This window comes from Saccostrea cucullata, unplaced genomic scaffold (genome assembly GCF_032062105.1).
Source record: "Saccostrea cucullata isolate Sc308-1 unplaced genomic scaffold, CSIRO_AGI_Scuc_v1 ctg7325, whole genome shotgun sequence".
NCBI lineage: Eukaryota > Metazoa > Mollusca > Bivalvia > Ostreida > Ostreidae > Saccostrea > Saccostrea cuccullata.
The window spans coordinates 1-20,736 of NW_026927682.1; the positions used below are offsets into that span (position 1 = coordinate 1).

General features: G+C 32.3%; 1 pseudogene; it reads left to right on the plus strand.

Moving 5' to 3' along the window:
- Positions 1-1,145: 1,145 nt before the first annotated feature.
- On the plus strand, positions 1,146-20,280 carry LOC134275197 (uncharacterized; annotated as a pseudogene).
- The last annotated feature ends 456 nt before the right edge of the window (positions 20,281-20,736 follow it).

The window sequence follows — 20,736 nt, forward strand, 5'->3', positions numbered from 1 at the left end:
CTGAAATTAGCTCATGAAAGAACCCCTTAAAATTTAATTTTCAGCCATAAATGAAAAAATGTTCTTTTGATATTTAAAATTTACTTTGTTGAAAGATTAACAATACTTTATTATCCTATCCTTTTACTAAATTTCTTTATGCAGTTTGTCATTTTTCGGTGCTTATTCCACAAAACCAAGACAGGTATAGAAAATGTGCAAATCAAATAGTATCAAAGAAAGGTCCATTAATTAATTTGTAAAAGCCTTTGCTAGAATCATACACATTTAACATCATACAATTTATGAAATTTCCTTTTAAACATGACTTTTAAAACTTACGAAAATGATTTTAGAGAAAGTGCACTTATAACATGAAACAACATAACACAACAAGGGTTATGTCTCGATAATTCTAAGCTTTATTGTAAGAAAAATGTGACTTTAATCTGTGCAAAACCATGTGAGTTTAAAAAGTTTGTTTAGCTGTACAACTCTCAAAAACGACTTCATTTCTCCTTTCGGTATATGAGAAAGTTTATAAGCTAATTTCAACAGTTAATGTATGTGTCAATTATCACATCAATAACTAGGGAATCCAGACGTATTTATTTTTAGCTCACCTGACCGATGCTCAGTGAGCTTTTTGGTCAAAATTTTCCCGTTGTGTTTCTGTCCTCTTTGTTGTTGTCGGTGTAAACTTCTCACATTTCCATCTTCTTTTCAAGTACCACTGGGTCAATTTCAACATGCCACAAAGTATCTTTGGGTGAAAGGGAATCAAGTTTGTTCAAATGTGGGACCAAGCCCTCTTCCGAAGGGAGATAATTTGAATAATGAAAAAATAATGGCATCTTTAAAAACTTCGAGAAACTTTGAAACGGAGTTAGGGGTTGTGAGGGGTCCAATTGGAGATCAAATAATATGTTGGAAAAAATTTTGAAATCTTCTTTTCAAGTATGGCAAAGTTATACATGTATGCTTTATTGATATAGTGAGATTCTAAAGTAACAGACAATTAAAATCCACCTCCCAAAAAGTAAATTTTTAATGCTAGGCTGATATGTGTTTTTTTTTAACTAGCCCATGTGCTCAGGTGAGTGATGTTCCCATGGACCTCTTGTTAAATTAAATATTCTACTTAAAGGTTTTACAAAGGCGGCAGGATGGATCTGAAGATTTTTTCAGAACCTGGTATGAGTACAAAACCGGATTTGGAAATCTGTCAAATGAGTTTTGGCTTGGTAATGTCAACTGTTGAATGTGCTTCTGGATATTTTTTTCATAAATGTTTTCGAGGCAAAGTTAATTCTTTTATTATCAATTAATAAGGATTTTTATATTTCTGATTACAACAATACCAAAAAAAGTTTTTGAACAATTGTAAAAGAAAGGGTTTATATAAAAATGTTAAATTTTTAAAGATGTGCAAACAGTGAAAATACTTATATATCAAACATATGAGAATTTTACAAACAAAACAAACATGAATATGTCTACATAAGGATATCAAAATTAATTTAGGGTCATTGTTTTAATATGTCTCTTGTTTATATTTTTTCATTAGCTTTTAAATTCATGAAACAAGGATATATAATCCCTAAGCGTTGTTTCGCATTTTTTAATGCAAGAAAATATGGAAGATTCTTCACTTAGGACACATAAACACATGCTAAGGCCAAGTACTAAGAATCCCCTGGCGTTCCCTTGTATCATCATCATTTATACATGTAGGACATTTGAATAAAAACTGAATGAATCTCTTTTCTCATTTTTTTCTGAACAGGGAATGACAAAATCCACACCCTTTCAGAATCCGGGAATTACTCTTTAAGAATCGACCTGAAGGATTTTTCCGGAAATTCTCGTCATGCTAGCTACAGTACCTTCAATGTTGGAAATGAAGAATCGGGGATATCTCTTAAAGGTCCTAGGTTACACCGGGAATGCTGGTAACTTATTTTTTTGCATGTTAGCCAATAACTGATTACGTCATTATTTTATGTTAACCACATATTGATTACATTATGTTCTAATGTCAACAATGTATTTCTTTAGTCAACTCAATGTCTATTCACAACAATGCTACATTCGTCACCAAGGATCGGGATAATGAGAGATCGTGTGCAAATAGATTGAAAGGGGGTTGGTGGTACCGAGCTTGTCACGAAGGTAACCTTAACGGTCTGTACTTGAGAGGAGAGCATAAATCCTATGCTGACGGTATAAACTGGTATAAATGGAAAGGATATCACTATTCCTTAAAGTATGCTGACATGAAAATCAGGAGAACAATTAACTAAAATCTAGACAACCATATTCAGACAAATTATGAGAGACATCATTTATAGAAATGAATTAATAAAATTAAGAAAATATTAACTTGTTTTCATTTTCGTTTTTCCTTCATTATCTAAAATTACATAAATATTCTAAAAGAAATGTTTAAGGGGGCCGACTATGGTTTTATTGTGTGAAAACTGCAATAGCGAAACTCTTCATTTTTATACAATATATAATTTACATTACCTGTAGTGTACATGCAAAGTTTTGGGGAAATCTACCGTCCAGGTATTTTGGAGGGACCGTCTCAAAATTCAGGTTTATTCACTATAGGATTATATAGGAAAATATGCCAATTTTTAGCACGTTTAAGCAAATTATACAAATACATGTACTACAATAGACTTTTTGTTCAAACTATAATATTTGATGAGTAATGCTATGTTGTTGTGAGATGTGTATTGTTTCATTATGTATATTATTATTAACATTAAGTTTCTTGAACATTCCAGAGTGGTCAATATGTTTGGTCATTTTTTCTAGAACATTCTTGAACTTTGTTTATGTCTAGAACTTTCCAGGAATATCATGTATTTACAATTTCTAGAATATTCTAGATTTATTTTACTGTATAAATACCCTGTCAATTCGATGCATAGAGAATTGTCGTATAAGCATCATTGAGGTATTACTGGGATATAATTTCACTGGGACATTGTGTGCAGCAACGGACACTCTGATGTATGTATTTTTAGATTTTTGCTAAGTTTGTACTTAATGATTTGTATATTACTGTAAATAAATTATTGTTAAGTTTAAACTGTGTGATTGATCTTTGCTGGAATTTAGGGTTATTCTGACCCATAACAGAATTGGGGACTCGTGCGGATCAAGAATTTTTTTTTTTGCACTTTTGCAGTTTATTGTCAGAATTTTGTTAATTGAACCTTTAAATTAAATTATAAGCCAGCAAAAATAACATGGTATTTTCGGTCACAGACTTTCTTAGTTCACCAAGTGTTCAGGTTTTTGATACGTTAAAAAAGGATGACTTGATCGCATTAGGTTTGCATGTTGGGTTAGATGTTAAATCCTCTCAGAGAAAGCAAGACATTAGAATTAAGGTTGCAAACAAACTAGTAGAAGAAAACATCTTTGAAAAATATGATCTTCCAGAATATACAGTTAAATCAGAATTAGGCTCTTACAAAATGGCAGAATATCGTTTCAATTAGAGTTAGAGAAAATGCGATTAGAAAGAGAAAAATTAGAAAGAGAAGAACGAGAGCGTGAACGAAAATTTGAATTAGACAAATTAGAAAGAGAAGAACGAGAGCGTAACGAAAATTTGAATTAGACAAATTAGAAAGACAAGAGCACTTTGAGTTAGAGAAATTAAGATTACAGCACCAACCAGAACCGTCATTTGTCAAGAATGAATTTGACGCAGCAAAAAACATTAGGTTAGTTCCGAAATTTCAAGAAAAATCTGAGAACAATTTTTCCCAATTGAAAAAGTGCAGAGAATCTTAAATGGCCACAAAATGTTTGGTCAACAATGTTACAAAGTGTACTGGTTGGCAAAGCAGCTGAGGTATACTCTGCACTAGGGGTAGCTGAAAGTTCAGACTATGAGAAGGTCAAAGCAGCAATATTAAAAGCATATGAATTAGTACCTGAAGCATATAGACAAAAATTCAGAAAGTATAGGAAGTTTGATAACCAAACATTTGTTGAATTTTCACGAGAGAAAGAATATTTATTCGATCACTGGTTTAGATCTAAGAAACTTGATAAAACCTTTGCTAATTTGCGCCAAGTCATCCTGGTAGAAGAGTTTAAGGAATGTGTTCCTCAAGATTTGAAAACACATTTAGAAGATAAGAATGTAAAAACTCTTGAAGAGGCAGCAGTCATATCTGATACTTATGCTCTATCTCATAAAAAGAATTTTGTATCAAGATCTCAGACTAGCAGCAATTCTACCAATTCAGACACATATAAAAAGAGTGGTTCAGGGTCTCAGTCTTTCACAAGTTCCCAGTCTCCATCCCAAGGTGGTTCTAAGTCCGGTCCAGGACGTTTTGAAGGATCTTCTGGAATAGTGTCGCTTCCTACTTGTAGTTATTGTATAAAAAGGGTCATCTGATCAGTGAATGCTTTAAACTTAGAGAAAAAATGATTTTGATAAAACTCAACCACACGCTTGTGCGGCAGTTCGAGGTGATAGAGAAGCCTTAGTTTCGATTTGTTCTGACACTCCTGATGTCCAGGGTTCACAGTCCAGTTCTATTGATTCTATGGAGGATTATAAGCCCTTTATGTCTCAGGGTTTTGTTTCACTCGGTGACTCTAGCGAAATTAAACCTGTCCAGTTTTTGAGAGATACTGGTGCTGCACAGACGTTATTTTACAGGGCGTGCTTCCTTTGTCTGAGCAGACTTCTACTGGTGGGTCAGTTTTATTACAGGGTGTGGAGCTAGGCGTCATTGATGTTCCCCTGCATAGAATTAGTTTGAAGTCAGATTCAGTTACTGGACCTGTTATCGTAGGTGTTCGACCTACTCTTCCCGTTCCAGGCATTTCTTTGTTGCTAGGCAACGATTTAGCTGGTGGAAAAGTTGTACCAGATCCTATAGTTTGTGAGAAAATCACTCCAGATGTTATGTGCGATGATGAAGATGATGACATTTATCCAGCCTGTGCTGTTACTAGAGCGATGGCCAGAAGACGAGAAATGGAGGCAGACCATACTCAAGCCTTTGACGAGACGAATTCCTCTGTTGATATTGATTTGAATGACACTTTCTTATCTGACCTTGATGGCACTCAAACCAGCATGGAACCACATAATATCAAGAAGCAAGAGAAGAAAGAATTTTTACCAAAATTTGGTGGTGAGGATGATGTTAGCCAAGGCAAGGACATCCTCAGCCGAGAACGTTTACTCTCTGAACAACATAAAGACCCAGATATCATTCAACTTAGTAAGAGGGCACTTCCACCAGAAGAGGCTATTAAAGTTGGAGAATGCTTCTATATGAAAGATGGCATCCTTATGCGAAAATGGTGACCACCTGACGCTTCCCCAGATGAAGTGTGGCGTGTTGTTCACCAGACAGTGGTCCCAGCTGCTTATCTTCGAGATGTCCTGAATTTAGCTCACGATACACCTATGGCTGGTCATTTAGGTATCAATAAGACTTATAATAGGATTTTGAGTCATTTTTATTGGCCTAAGCTAAGAAAGGATGTTTCGAAGTTTTGCAAGTCATGCCATGTCTGTCAGATGGTAGGTAAACCAAATCAGAAGATACCATCTGCTCCTCTCCAACCCATTCCAGCTTTTGAAGAACCGTTTAGTCGAGTGTTGGTGGATTGTAGGACCTTGCCTAGGACTAGGTCTGGAAACCAGTATTTCCTTACCATTATGTGTTCATCCACTCGATTTCCTGAAGCCATAACTCTTAGGAATATAAAGGCAAAGAGCATAGTTAAGGCCCTAACCAAGTTTTTCAGTTTTGTCGGAGCACCCAAGGCAATTCAGTCGGATCAAGGCTCAAATTTTATGTCGGGGTTGTTCCAGCAAGTCATGCATGAGTTGGGTATAAGGCAATATAGATCAACTGCTTATCATCCTGAGTCCCAGGGAGCGCTAGAACGTTTTCATCAAACCCTAAAAACAATGCTGAAGACCTATTGTTACCAGTATGAGAAAGACTGGGAGGAAGGGGTTCATCTTGTGCTATTTGCTGCATGAGAAGCAGTCCAGGAGTCTCTTGGATTCAGTCCTTTTGAATTGGTGTTCGGTCATACAGTTAGAGGTCCTTTGAAATTGTTAAAGGAAAAGTGGCTGACTGAGACTAGTGATCTTAATCTTTTAGATTATGTGTCTGATTTCAAAGAAAAACTTTACAATGCTTGTAAATTAGCACAAGAAAATTTGAAGAGTTCTCAGATGAAAATGAAAATGTGGTATGACAAAGATGCCAGAAATAGGGTGTTTAAGCCAGGTGATAAGGTTCTTGTATTTTTACCTATTCCTGGTCATCCTTTACAGGCCAGATTTTATGGCCCTTATGAAATTGAAAGCAAGATCAGTGATGTAAACTATATAGTTAAGACACCAGGTGACGTAAAGAGAAACGGGTTTGTCACATTAACATGTTAAAAGAGTATTTTGAAAGGTGTGCAAATTCTGTAAAACCAGTTTCCACTTTAGCCAATGCTAAGACTGTTCAAAATTGTATTGAAAGTGATACAAGTGTAGAAATGAATGATAAAGATTGTAATCAGAGTGTCCGCTTGAAAAACTCAGAAATTTTGGCTGATTTTGATGCCAAACTTGGACATTTGAACATTCACCAAAAAGAACAAATTAAAAACTTGATGAATGAGTATCGTCAAATCTTCTCGGATGTTCCAAAGAAAACTAATGCAGCTTGTCATGATGTTATAGTTGGCGACGCTCTGCCTATCAAACAACATCCGTACCGTCTGAATCCAATAAAATTGCAGTACCTAAGAAGGGAAGTGCAGTATATGTTGGACAATGACATTGTTGAACCTAGTAAAAGTAACTGGAGTTCACCTTGTATTCTTGTACCAAAACAGGACGGTACCTACCGATTATGTACAGACGTTAGAAAGGTGAATTCTGTTACCAAAACTGATTCATATCCAATACCTAGAATCGATGACTGTATTGACAATATTGGAAACGCGAAATTTGTCGGTAAATTTGACCTGTTGAAAGGCTACTGGCAAGTACCGTTAACAGAAAGAGCAAAAGAAATATCTGCTTTTGCTACACCAGATGGACTTTACCAGTATAAAGTAATGCCTTTTGGCATGAAAAACGCACCGGCTACATTCCAAAGAATGATTCACTCCCTTCTTCAAGACCTTGAGGGATGCGAGGCCTACATTGATGATGTCATCATATACAGTGACACATGGGACAAAAATTCCGAATCATGCGTGCTTTATTTGACATTTTAGCTAAAGCAAATTTAACTGTGAACCTTGAAAAGAGTGAATTTTGCCATGCTTATGTAGAGTATTTAGGTCATAAAGTAGGTCAAGGTTATGTTACACCCATTATGGCTAAAGTGGAAGCTATTGCAAAGTTCCCGATTCCTACAAACAAGAAAGAATTAATGAGGTTTTTGGGCATGGCTGGGTTTTACAGAAAATTTTGTCCAAATTTTTCCTCAGTTGTTAGTCCACTTACAAATCTTTTACAAAAGAGGGTTAACTTTGAATGGACAAAGGACTGTGAAAAATCGTTTCATAAAATCAAATCTGTCCTTATGAGCAATCCAGTTCTGTCAACTCCAGATTTTTCTAAGCAATTTAAGCTTACTGTTGATGCTAGTGATGTTGGAATCGGGGCAGCTTTGTTTCAAGAACATAGTGATAAGGTAGATAGAGTTGTTTCTTATTTTTCAAAGAAACTTACAAAATGTCAACAAAAGTATTCCACCATTGAAAAGGAATGCCTTGCTTTGTTGTTAGCCTTACAGCATTTTGATGTTTATCTGAATGTTACTTTGCATCCAATTCTTGTATATACGGATCACAACCCCCTGACATTTTTGCATAAATTTCAAACAAGAATCAAAGACTGACTAGATGGAGTTTGTTGTTACAAAAATACAACATAACAATTAAGCATATCAAAGGCAAAGACAATGTTATTGCAGACGCCTTGTGAAGAGTATCGTAAACATACTAGATTTTGTATTAATGTACATAACTTTTATTTTAATAATATAAGTTTTCATTGACATTCAAACTTTTTAAGGGGGGAGGTGTTGTGAGATGTGTATTGTTTCATTATGTATATTATTATTAACATTAAGTTTCTTGAACATTCCAGAGTGGTCAATATGTTTGGTCATTTTTTTTAGAACATTCTTGAACTTTGTTTATGTCTAGAACTTTCCAGGAATATCATGTATTTACATTTTCTAGAATATTCTAGATTTATGATACTCTATAAATACCCTGTCAATTCAATGCATAGGGAGAATTGTCGTATAAGCATCATTGAGGTATTACTGGGATATAATTTCACTGGGACATTGTGTGCAGCAACGGACACTCTGATGTATGTATTTTTAGATTTTTGCTAAGTTTGTACTTAATGATTTGTATATTACTGTAAATAAATTATTGTTAAGTTTAAACTGTGTGATTGATCTTTGCTGGCATTTAGGGTTATTCTACCCATAACAATATTATACAATATATGTAAGAAACACAAAGAGCATTCTACCGTTTTGGTATTGTGCAAAACAACATCGTTCCCCTTAATGTCGTTACATGTTTTTATATCATCAAGGACTTTTGATAATATTTATTATTTGAATCATATTTAATTTAGGTTAAGTGTTAAGTTTCATAACTGAAATGCGTTTGCATCTACTTTGATATACTAACATTTCAAAATATGACTTCATTAACATTTTAATCAAACGAACATGCAAAAATCATTCTTTCACATTTACTTATATTTTTACGATGAAACCGCTTTAGGGAGAAGGCAGTGCATTTTTGTACAACACTACACACCTTTTCAGAATTACATTCTGCATAATATAGTTTTCAGTAAACTCCTCAAACGTGTTATAACTGCGTAGCGTACATTTGTGTTATATGCTATGCACTGTAGAGGATTATTTGAAGTGTGGAATTTGATAATAAAAAAATGTTAGTACAATGTGCAGATTTCAACCCGAACATCCTCAGTTCGTACACGCTGCTTATGGAGCTTGGTACACTTCGTGCCGCCTCGCTGCACTCGATATAACAAAAAAGTACCAGATGTAAAAATGATTAGATCAAGCAACATGAAACAGCATCAATCTTTCAACTCGTTTAGAAAATTGTAAGGAAGTCTTGATTATGTTTCTTCAAAATGAATGGCGGAGTTAATTGGGTATTGTGCACTTGGTACATGTAATATATTCTTTACCGCAATAAAAGTATATTATTTTATTTTTGAAATATGATTTTATCCCTTTAAGCTTTTTACTTGGGCCAATGCATCAATATTTGAAAGGAAATAATCGATGGACTAAGTGGTTAAAAAATATCTTATTGCGTTCATTCCATTGTATTGTATATATAGAAGGTAATATACCATCTACATTTATCTTTTTAAATATTTAAGAGTTAAATCGGTATCCACATTGTATATGTAATTAATATGATATGGCAAACTTTATTTAAATTTTTTTTTTTAACACAATGACGTTTCTGATTTCAAGGTAAAAGATTCACGTAACCTTTTGAACAATAGACGTATTAATATTCTTATTTCAGCTCGGGCGGGACAATATGTTCACTGGAACGAAAATAAAAAATCCTTGATCCATAACCAATTCAGATTTCAGCAAGATTAAATATGCTCTATGTATCGTGCAATTTTGACACCTGTTTGAATTTTGAAGTTACTTTCATTTAATGATGGAAAGGTAAGTGAATTATAAGATGTTGGACATCAAGATTTCTTTTCCAGGCAATCTTTAAAAAGAAAACATTTGTTTATCCTTCTTGATTCCGAAATGAATATTACAGGGAAAACATGAGACTTACAAACGTTTATAGTCGCGCCATTTTAGTCGATAGTCGGACGAAGGCACGCAGATAAATTATTGAGCCTCGAATGATGTCAAACATTCAATTCTGTGTTTAATTTCAGAAGATTAAAGTTGTCATTATAATGTTAATGAATTGCTGTCTCTTAATAACATTGAAAGTAAAAAACAAAACATAACTTTTCTCAGTGATGTGTAAATATATTAAAGTCTATCGAAAATATAAACTTTTGAAAACTTATTATATGCTTATATGCACGTTTTTAAAATGTTTCTTTAGGTCCGAGGAGTTATTGACAGTTAAGGACGGGCACAGTTATCCACATTTATTGGCAAAAGCAGCAGTTTTGAACTGTTATATAAAATAAGTCGTGATGGTTGTTCGGCGACAAGGTTTCACCAGTCCTGTGACTACAATGGTCCTACAGTAACGGTCCTTTACGATACTAATAATAGCGTGTACGGGGGTTTCCCTTTTAGAAGACTGGAAAGTAGGAAGGCCTTCAACAAGCATAGAGGATAGAAAAGCCTTCGTTTTCACTTTACGCGACAGTGGTGTTTCAGAGCCAATGAAGTATCCCGTCATAAAACCTGAACATGCTGCATTTGCATCGAAGGAATTTGGGCCAACCTTTGGTGCAGGGAGTCTTCTGGATATTGATGAACCTAAACAATTAGTTCATAAACATAAGAAAATGGCTTTTAGAAAAACTGGGGCCCCTCAGAACCACCAATTTGATGATGCAACTGTAGATCTGTTAACATTTTATGGAACTGTAGAACCAACTGTGGATAGATGTACAGGGACCCAAAATTATGAACTAAATGGAAAAGCTGATTTCAGATTTGCCTATAGGGGAGACAATGAGCCTATGTGGTGCGCATATCCCATGTGCGTCTTTGATCTAGAGGTGTATAAAGTTAAAGGTTTGAAATATCAATTTAATAAGCATACATTGTTGTTGTTTGCTATTTATTTGGAATCACGTTTTTTTAAAAAGCATTTTTGATAAAAAGTTCACCAACAAACTTGCTCGCCTGATAAAAGAAACCATATCACTAATTTTAGAGGGTTGTCCAAATAAGTCGTAGAGAATGCTTATGACTCTTTTAACATTCAACCAAAACTAACCAAATTTTGCAGAAACATAATATATTCAATGTTCTCTAAATTTGTGAATTTTGATTATACATCTTTCATATAATTAACATTGGAACGATTTATATGAATGCCGCAATGGTCTGTCGGTGCACAACGAAATTAGGAATAATTTACGCATATAACAATTACATTAAAATTTTCTTTATTTCTTTGGTACTATGTAAAACATTGAACTCAAATTTAAATCAGTGTAATCAGAACAAAATCTAGATAACATGTCCATTTTTATATATCGGTAAATAGCATTAGACTGACGATTGGTGAATTGATTTTCAAAGTGTTGTTGGAATTGTGTTTGATGAAATTGACGTCCTCAACCCGTAACCGGCGCACGGAAATGTTATAAATTGTTTTGGATATGTTTTATATACATCAGAGACGAGAAAAAAGAGTATAGAAATGACATCACTCATTATTTCTAAAAGATAAGTTGTTTTAAAGGGTATGCGATTGAATGATAGTTTTTCTATAAACCGAACATAGTCACTGCATGTAAGAAGAAGAGTACTGTTTGTTAAATGTCTTCTAATCTTCTAAAAAAAAATGAACAGTAGTAAATATAGATAAGCCCCTTAGACAAGAATGGGTTTTCACTTAAAAAAAACATTTAATTTATTGGAAGATAAATTAACAGACGTGTATAGCAGAAAAATAGATCATGACGTTATAAAAGACGTTAATTACGCTGTTTTTGTGCTCCGATGTGCACCTATGGGTCAATATAAAAAAGCAGCTAAACGTGTCACTTCTGTGTAAAATCTTATTTCTTATTTTCTCCCATTTTTGTATTGTTGCTTTACAATCTATGACATCTATACTTTCTATTTACTAATAATTTAATTCTGGTTGTAACGCTGTATTTGATTGGATAAAAAATTATTTTATATTGTATAAAATGGTTTACCTACGTCACAATGACTCGCGTCAAAAACGTATTAATCCGCACGATGTTACATTCAAATTTTGTACAAATTAAAGTCATTTTGTTGGAACAATCGTCTTTTTTTTTTTACATCAAATGAATGAAAATTAAATTATAAGCAATGAATTTAATAGCTACCCATTTTATACGGTATAAACTGGGTTGGAACAGTTTACGCTTTTTTTATAAACCGCTTCGCGGTTTATAAAGCGTAAACTGCCAGACCCAGTTTATACCGTATAAAATGGGTACTTAAATTCACTCCTTAAATGGAAATTTTCACATAATTAATTACATTTAAGTCAATGAATGATTTTATCACACCAATCAGTCAAATTCATGCTGTCAATGGAATTTTTCTCTTCAAATAAAGATAAATACGCCAAAAATGATATGAATTTTTTTCTAAAAATCACGTATGCATAAAACAAATGTTAAATAGAATAAATCTTAAAATGAAAAAAAAAATGAACCCCGTCTTCCATTTACCTGATACAGCATTAAATTTGACTGTAAAAAAAAGTTGTGTCATTGGTGTTTCTATTTTTCTTTTTGCTACAAAATAGTGATCATTCCTGATAAGAGAATATTAACAGTCCTAAGTCATATTACATCACTTCTCACCAAATAAAACAGAAACTGTTCCTTGATATTCATGATCTGAACATATTGATGAACGTCAGAAGTAAAGAAAGTGGACTACAAACTTCTTTTGTCAGTGGTGTGTCCATCGTTAATTCAAAGCGATTTTAGATATTCATTGAACTCTTTTACGAAAGATGTTCTTAAGGTGAACTAGCAATGTGTACAAAACTTTAACTTTATCCAGGGTAAATTGAGATACAAGATAATTTTATGACTAATACGTCATTGGTTTTACTGTCATTGGCAATACTTCCTAGAGATTAACACCAATGACAGGAATGGTTACACCATTGACAAAACAAGTAGTTTTGGAGAGATATATTCTTCTTATATAGAAAAATTATTTTTTTTTGTATTCTGCTTTGCAAACCTAATTCATGGTGTTTGAAAGTAATTGATTTATTTTCTAATAATTTTTTTTCCACTTACAGACATTTTAAATATATGGTAATGCCAATGACAACTTCAGATCATTTACATTTAACTTCAATGACAAACATTTTTTATGCTCATAAAATATATTTTCCCCTCTTAAAAATTCACACGCCTTGCATGAAGGTCAGAGTTTATCACCTAAGTGAAGTAAAACAAATCAAATTAACTTAGTTTGTTTAAATCTCTCAACGAATAGTTACCTTTTATGGTAACACCAATGACAGTGAAGTAACACCAGTGACAAGAGATTTTGATTAATACATTTTATCTACTAGTTCTTTAATGAAGAATGGGGGATTTAAAACATTATATCTTTCACAATTGAGAACCTTTTACCCTACAAACATTATTTTTTTCAAACCAATGATAAACCAACACTGTATTTCTTTCAGCTTTTACCATGCATTTTTATACAGTATATGTGTGGGCTTAATTGAAGGAAAATATAAGAAAAATATAACGTTTGCTATAGGTTTTTTTTTTTTTATATATATTTTTTTAAAGTTACTTACATATCCACATAAATCACTTTCTTCAAATGATTAAATGACAATACATCTCATGTTGCTCTGCATTATTCTATGGTCACAACGGGATACATTGTAAGTCTCTGTCACTGGAATAACCAGATTTCTGTTTGTTATAAGATCATTTTAAGCATGAAATACCAGAAACTTATTTCATTTTTGTATGTGAGCCATGCTGTGTATTCTGTCTTTCACATGAAGTTTCAATTGCTAATTGTTAAGTGATAAGTCATTGGTATCACTATTTTCGATCATTGATGTTACAGTTGAGTCAGTGGAGTAACTGACCTAAAACTTATTTTTCATTTTAATAAGTTTAAATTTTACTTTAATTACCTAATTTCACTCCTTAAAAAAATCATAAACTATGTTACTTTATTTTGATTTATACACACATGGCACCACATTTACAGCACAGTTTAGCGTGCGTCTATTTAATTATTGTACTATGTCTCATGTCAATGTCCAAATATGATTGAAAACTTAAATTTCATCACTGGACAACGATACCTTTGGACTTATCAGTAAACCTGAATAATCCTAGTAAATGTTTATCATAGCTTGCATTCATAAATTTTTCACTTGGTTCTATACAACAAAATTGTATAAGGTAACACCATTGGAGAAAAACACAGTTTTGATAATTTTTACGAGAATATTCTGTAAAAAATAGCTTCCCTACTGTTTGCTAAATGTTGTTTTCCCAAAATATTGTGCAGTTTTATCAATTTAGATACAAAAAAAGAAACGGAAATATTTAATTGTATCTCCAATTTTCAATATGAACCATTCAGCTGCTTTCTTTTATATTGACCCATAAATGCTTTCTTTTTTTTCATAATTTTCTTTTTAAAAGTGGTATCGTCATTAAACTTGAAATGCGTGGTCATAAAATATTATTTGTTGCTATGACAAGAAAAGAAATTAACTTTAGCAAAGAGAAACTAAATGGTTTTTACTGTCCACGACTTTTTGGGACAACCCTCGTTTATGTTATTTTAAGTATTTACTGAATTTTAAAAAAAGTTTCAATATCTGTAATCAAATTACTGGTACTGTTTTTTTTTTTTTTTTTTTTTTGTTATTTTTCTATTGTTTTTGGTTTTTATTTGATAATTCTGACATTTTTTTGCAAATATAAAAATTACATTAAGATATAGAAAGCAAATGGGAATTTAAAACAATCGTTATATACGGTGAACATTCTTGAAATAAGAAAAAAAACCATTTCTCTCTAAAATGTTACAGTTGGTAAAAGTTTACTTTTTCCAAAGCCCTCTCATGAGACATGGAGAGAGTTTCCTTGCTGGGATGAACAGGTAATTCTTTGTCTTCTTAAAACTAATACATGTGCATAAATTAAATGGTAATAATTTTGCAATATTATTATTAGTATATTTTAGGGATGTCAAATCTGTCAATATTTGATAATACCGGTTACTCGGACGGTTTTCCGATTGAGTACCCGGATACTCGGTTTAATTGTACATGAAAATACATGTACAACTCCGTAATTTTTCTTAAACACCAATATTGTTTTTAACTTTTTATTATGCTTTTAGTGCATGTTTAAAAAACAGAGTCCAAAGGAAATGATTTATTGTACTTAATTGATTTATTTTAAAAAAGCATACACGAAAGACATCAATTTGATACACCAATAATTATAAATAATTATGTTTCGGAAGACCTTTAATCAATCTGCTACCCATCTTTGTAAGGATCACACTAACGAAGCAGAGGGAACGGACATTCTTGGGATCCCTTGTCGTGTATAATTGTTGTAACCCCCCCCCCCCCTCAGCTAAATTTACTCCGGATAGCTGACTTGTTTTCAAAATATTTAATTATATGTATTACCATTTCTTTACATTTTAAGTCGGTAGCGGCATACCTATGCATGTAAGATTTCGGTAACGTTTACTAAAAATTTAAAATGATTCAAAGATAACATCAGACCATACTTAAATGATCCTCATCGAAAAGAAATCATTGAAGTCATCCAACAACTAAGGACCCCAAAAGGTGAGAAAAGTGGGTAATTTGGCACTAATTACTCTACATATCAAATACAACCATTGGCGATAACGGATGTTTTACAAGTGTAGGCGGCGGCAATCTAATTATCGTATGCACATTTAAATTAATTTTAAAAAAAATTGATGAATATATGTTCTTTGGAACTAGAAAAATATATACATCCAAGTAATCGAATACCAGTTTTTGTATTCGATACTCGGACGTTCGATCGAGTACGTGGGTACTCGTTGACATCTCAAGTATATTTCTTCAATAAACAAAAGACATGGTCACTGTGGCTTTTGGCCCAGTCCTCAATGCTTCCACAAAATTCCATATAAGATATCATAAAGTCCACTATATATGAAGTTATCATATTTTGTTTTATTAAATTTTGTTTGGCGCAGTGGTAAGAAGCGTCTGCAACTATTTTAAGGGAATGCAAAACCCTAAAAAAATCTTCAGGAAAGGTGTGCTGAAGATTGTGTATAATGTGTTGAGTTATATCTTGAAATTATGTGCACTCCTTTTCATAGTTATTTTTTAAATTATGTATGTATTATTTTCAAATTGTTAATGGTTGGTGATTGATTTCAACTTTTCTATCAAATATGATCTTTTTAAAATACAAATTATAATTTCTGATAAATATTCATTTGCAAATCTAACGTAACTACCATCCCAAGTTTCAAAGGCTGCACTACATGTAATTGCAAGGAAACATGTCATGTGCTCTTAACTAATTGATGAGCGAGTAATTATTTATCATTTTTTGAAAAGTTTGAATCTTGTGACAAAGACTTTTGCCACATAGTTTCAACTTTAAATGATACTGTAAATGTATTTTATTTGGCGTGTACGATATTTGGCGGAAATTGATTTTTCAACAAGTTAGCGTAGATTTGATTAGCGGATTTGTTAATGTTCTGTTTTATGCAATGTTTGCTTTTCCGTAGACATTTCGAAAATTAAAGGACACAGTTTCCAATTATAAACCCTTAGACGATTCGGGTTTATCTGAAGTGAACATCTTATTAGTAGGGCATATTGGAGCTGGGAAATCCAATTTTTTCAACACTGTAAACTCAATATTCCGAGAAGAAGTGACAGCTCGGGCATGCGCAGGAAACTCAAAACATAGTCTTACTACAGTTGTAAGTAGTGTTTTGCCCATCTGTTCCATGGTTGATGCAATAAACTTTTCAGGATTTTGAACTGATTTTCAAACTTACATTAAAAAAATTCAAAATATTATTACTATTTTCTTAACTTTTATTCGTACTAATGAAACTGTCGACAAAGATTTTGACAATTCATTATTATTATAATCAAAAAATCTTTAAAAATTCGGAAGATTGAATTACTGGATTATTTTCAAGAGAAAGGAAAACTATATAATAATAAATTTTCATATGAAAATTGAGAATTAAATGCACTATTAAACATATGTTAAATGTTAACTGATTTTTTTTTTCATTTTTTGTTAATAATTACACTGTAGTATCGAAAATATCGAATTAGAAACCCGGAAACTGGTGGTATTTAAACTTCCGCCTCTGTGATACACGTGGAATTGAGGAAGATATGTGCATCAAACATCAGGATATGGTATCCTTATTAGACGGACATCTCCCTGATCAACACAAGGTAAACAAAAATGCAGATTATAAATAGACTTGCATTCTTTACCATCTACTTTAGATAAAGCCATTTAGCAAATTCGAAATCTCACTTGATAATTTGCAATATAAATGTTCATTATGCAAAAAAAAATGACTTCTTGATGAATAAAATGGATTAGTTTAGCATGCACGAAAATCAAAATCAACAACGTAGGATTCTTTACTTAATTACGAAAATAAATTTTGAGCATATTTCTATTACTGGGGAAATTTTAGGAAATGGATATCTCCATATGTTTTATTCAAAAATTCATTGCCTATAAATTCAAAACGGAAAATATTCAAAAAAAAATAATTTTTGTATACACTTTAATTTTTAGTTTAATCCTCGGCTCATGCTACCGAAAAGGACCCTGGCTTTAATACAAAACCTACCTTTAAGGATAAAATACATTGTGTAGCTTTTGTTATGGATGCGAGTACCATTGATGTTCTTCAAGGATCAGTCTCGCAGAAAATGGAAGAATTTCATTCTCTTATGATTGAACGGGGTACAAAGTTAAAAAAACTATGTTCTATAAAGGTGTTTTAAAATTTAAAGCTTCTATCATTTATTTTCACTCTATGGTATTGGTATTTACCGAGGAAATCTTATCAAACACAACACTGTATCAGTGAATAGAAATCACTGTTTATTACTTCGCAGAGAAGGTTCATGTGAAAAATTTGTTCAATTGATTTATCATAGCCTTTCAAAATGTCAATTATACTTGAATTGATTACAAATTGTGTACAGTGTTCTATACTGTGAAATTCTATTATTTAAAAATAATATATATGGACAGACCACTTTAACAGCAAAAAATACCATAAAATAAGAACTCTTTAGTGTGTAGTGTAGACAGGATTCTTAATAAGCTTTGAACATATAGAATTTAAGAAAAAGATAAGTTTATCAATATTAAATCTTTATTTCCTTCGATGAAAAGATAAATTATTTTGAAGATGAGTAAAAAATATTGAAGATATCTACAAATATTTCAAAATATTTTATAACTTTGTGAAATCCGGTTATCTGATTGGTAATAAGTAGTAATTATTGAAAATAACTACCGCTGAAAGCGAATAATACTTGCACGAACTGCCTCGTTTTCACTTTAGCTTTAGACAAACATGGAAACTAGCAACTTTGCAAGTTGTAGGTGAGGAAAATTAAAAACATATAGTAAAGAACTCTGAGGCTGAGAAAACACAACAATTACAGGGATATCTGTGAACATTTTTCGGGAATACTAAGCAAATACCATTCCATAGTTGAATTCGACTTTTCCACTCGGAGAACAGAGTTTTGACGCTGTTTATGCGATAACGGATCAATAAAGACAACTGTCAAGCATGCCATGTATGGTTTAATCTTTTCGTAGAAGAGATGGATAGGCATTTTTATTTTGTCAGTGCATTTCCTCTACAAATGTATATAAAGCGATTCTCAATCTGGGGGAGGGGGTACTCTGTTTTACTCGGAGATAGATATCTTGTGTTATTGTTATGCTGTGGCCGTATGGGTTAAAAAATTTAATACCGAAACAAGTTCCTCTAAGTGACATTCAATAAATTCCGAAACATTTACATTCAACTTCGTTATGGTTAATACTATCTCTGTAAACATAAGGAAGACATACATTGTACATATAAATTTGGGAAATTATCATTCATATAATATGATAAATATAACTCAATGTAGGTCAATATGCATTTATAATGACCCAGGATGACAGATATTGACCTTAGATACATGGAGTATATCGACCTCGGGCTACCGCCCAAGGTCGATATACTCATGTATCTTGTCAATCTGTCATCCTGGGATATTATAAATGTATTGACCTACATTAGTCAATATTTGTATAATATTTGGCGTGCCGTACATATACGCATGTGCTGTTGAATAAAAACGCTTGTTATTTGATTTATGAAACAATTATTTTTTTTCTTTAGTTTTAAAAGACTTTTAGCATGTATCACATTAACATGTTTTCTTCATGAGAACAAGATGTGGTTTTAGTATATATCTTACACTGTATTTTTTTAATTAGAAGTGATTTTGGAATTAAAATTTATCCGCTCTGAATTATTGAAATTCCATGCAGTAAAAACGTACAAATTTTCATTATATGACACCCTAAGTGATAATCTTGACGTCATGAATTTTATATATATATTTTTTTTGCAGGGATATAAATTTTTAGTAGATTATCCTTCAGAAACATACAACACATAGATCGCACACAAAATTTTTTTATAAATGTGATTTTTTTGAAAGCATTTTACATAAAATATATAAAAAAAAAAAATAAAGTTGGTGACGGTTTAATGCCGACACTATTTTTAAAGGAAAATAACCTCGAAATGAATAATTTTTAAAACGTTTCTGCATAAAGCTTAGAAATATACCATATGAATAACGTCATATTTCAAAAATGTTAATCCGTTTTGCCATATTCTTTTACAATTCATCATATTCATCTAGTAAACTCGTTTTATAACGAATTTTATTACTTTAAAAAGAAAATTGAGTTTTTTTGGGCCCAATTAAGCCCTTGTTCTTTGAAATTCATTTATGGTTAATGCCATAATATAACAGAATTTCATAATTTGGTAGTAGAAATTCGCTAATCGGGGTTCTTGTAAAACATGCATGTAAGACATATTGCTCGAATAAAAGTAATATTCAGTAACAGAAATAGCATTTACTATTAAATGTCTCATTTTAGGAATTCCACAAATAGTTTATTTGACGAAGTTGGATAAAATTTGTCCATTTGTGGATGACGACGTTCGCAGAATATTCAACAGTGAGGCTTGTAAACAAGCTGTTGACAAAGCAGCTGAGGTCATCGGGCTTCCACGCTCTCATATTTTCCCAGTGAAGAACTATGAAAAAGAAACACAGCAGCAAATAGGAGTCGATATTTTGGCGCTCTCCGCTGTCAGACGGACGCTTGTGTATGCAGACGATTATCTCGAAGATCAGTTCGAACTCTCACAATCTGAAGAGCAACTTCAGCTTCTTAAACTGTAGTATCCCAGTGTTATATGTACAGCTTCTTGAAGCTTTAATTTACCATTTAAATCTTACTTAAATGACATTTTGCAATGTTTCATATTAATACCTTGTATTATTTCAACATATTCATCAATACTGAAAACAGATTCTTTAATTACGAAACATATTTTGACCAATTACTGATCTTTATATAGGATTTTAAAATCAAAAAATATTCTTCAGAAGAAGATAAGTAAAATTAGATGATATACGAGTAATATATGGATACAAAAGATTAAAACAAGTTTACATGTACAAGGATCACAGAATGATGTACGTGGACTTTTTCTGACTATCAATAAAGGGAAGTCAAAAGGGGCTTAATCTGTCGACAGGGGGTATTTTCTTCTATATTCCGATTCCAAAACTGGGTTTCCAAAGGTCCCCTCTTAACTCACATTGTTTAATGAAATGTGACCATAACAACAAGTA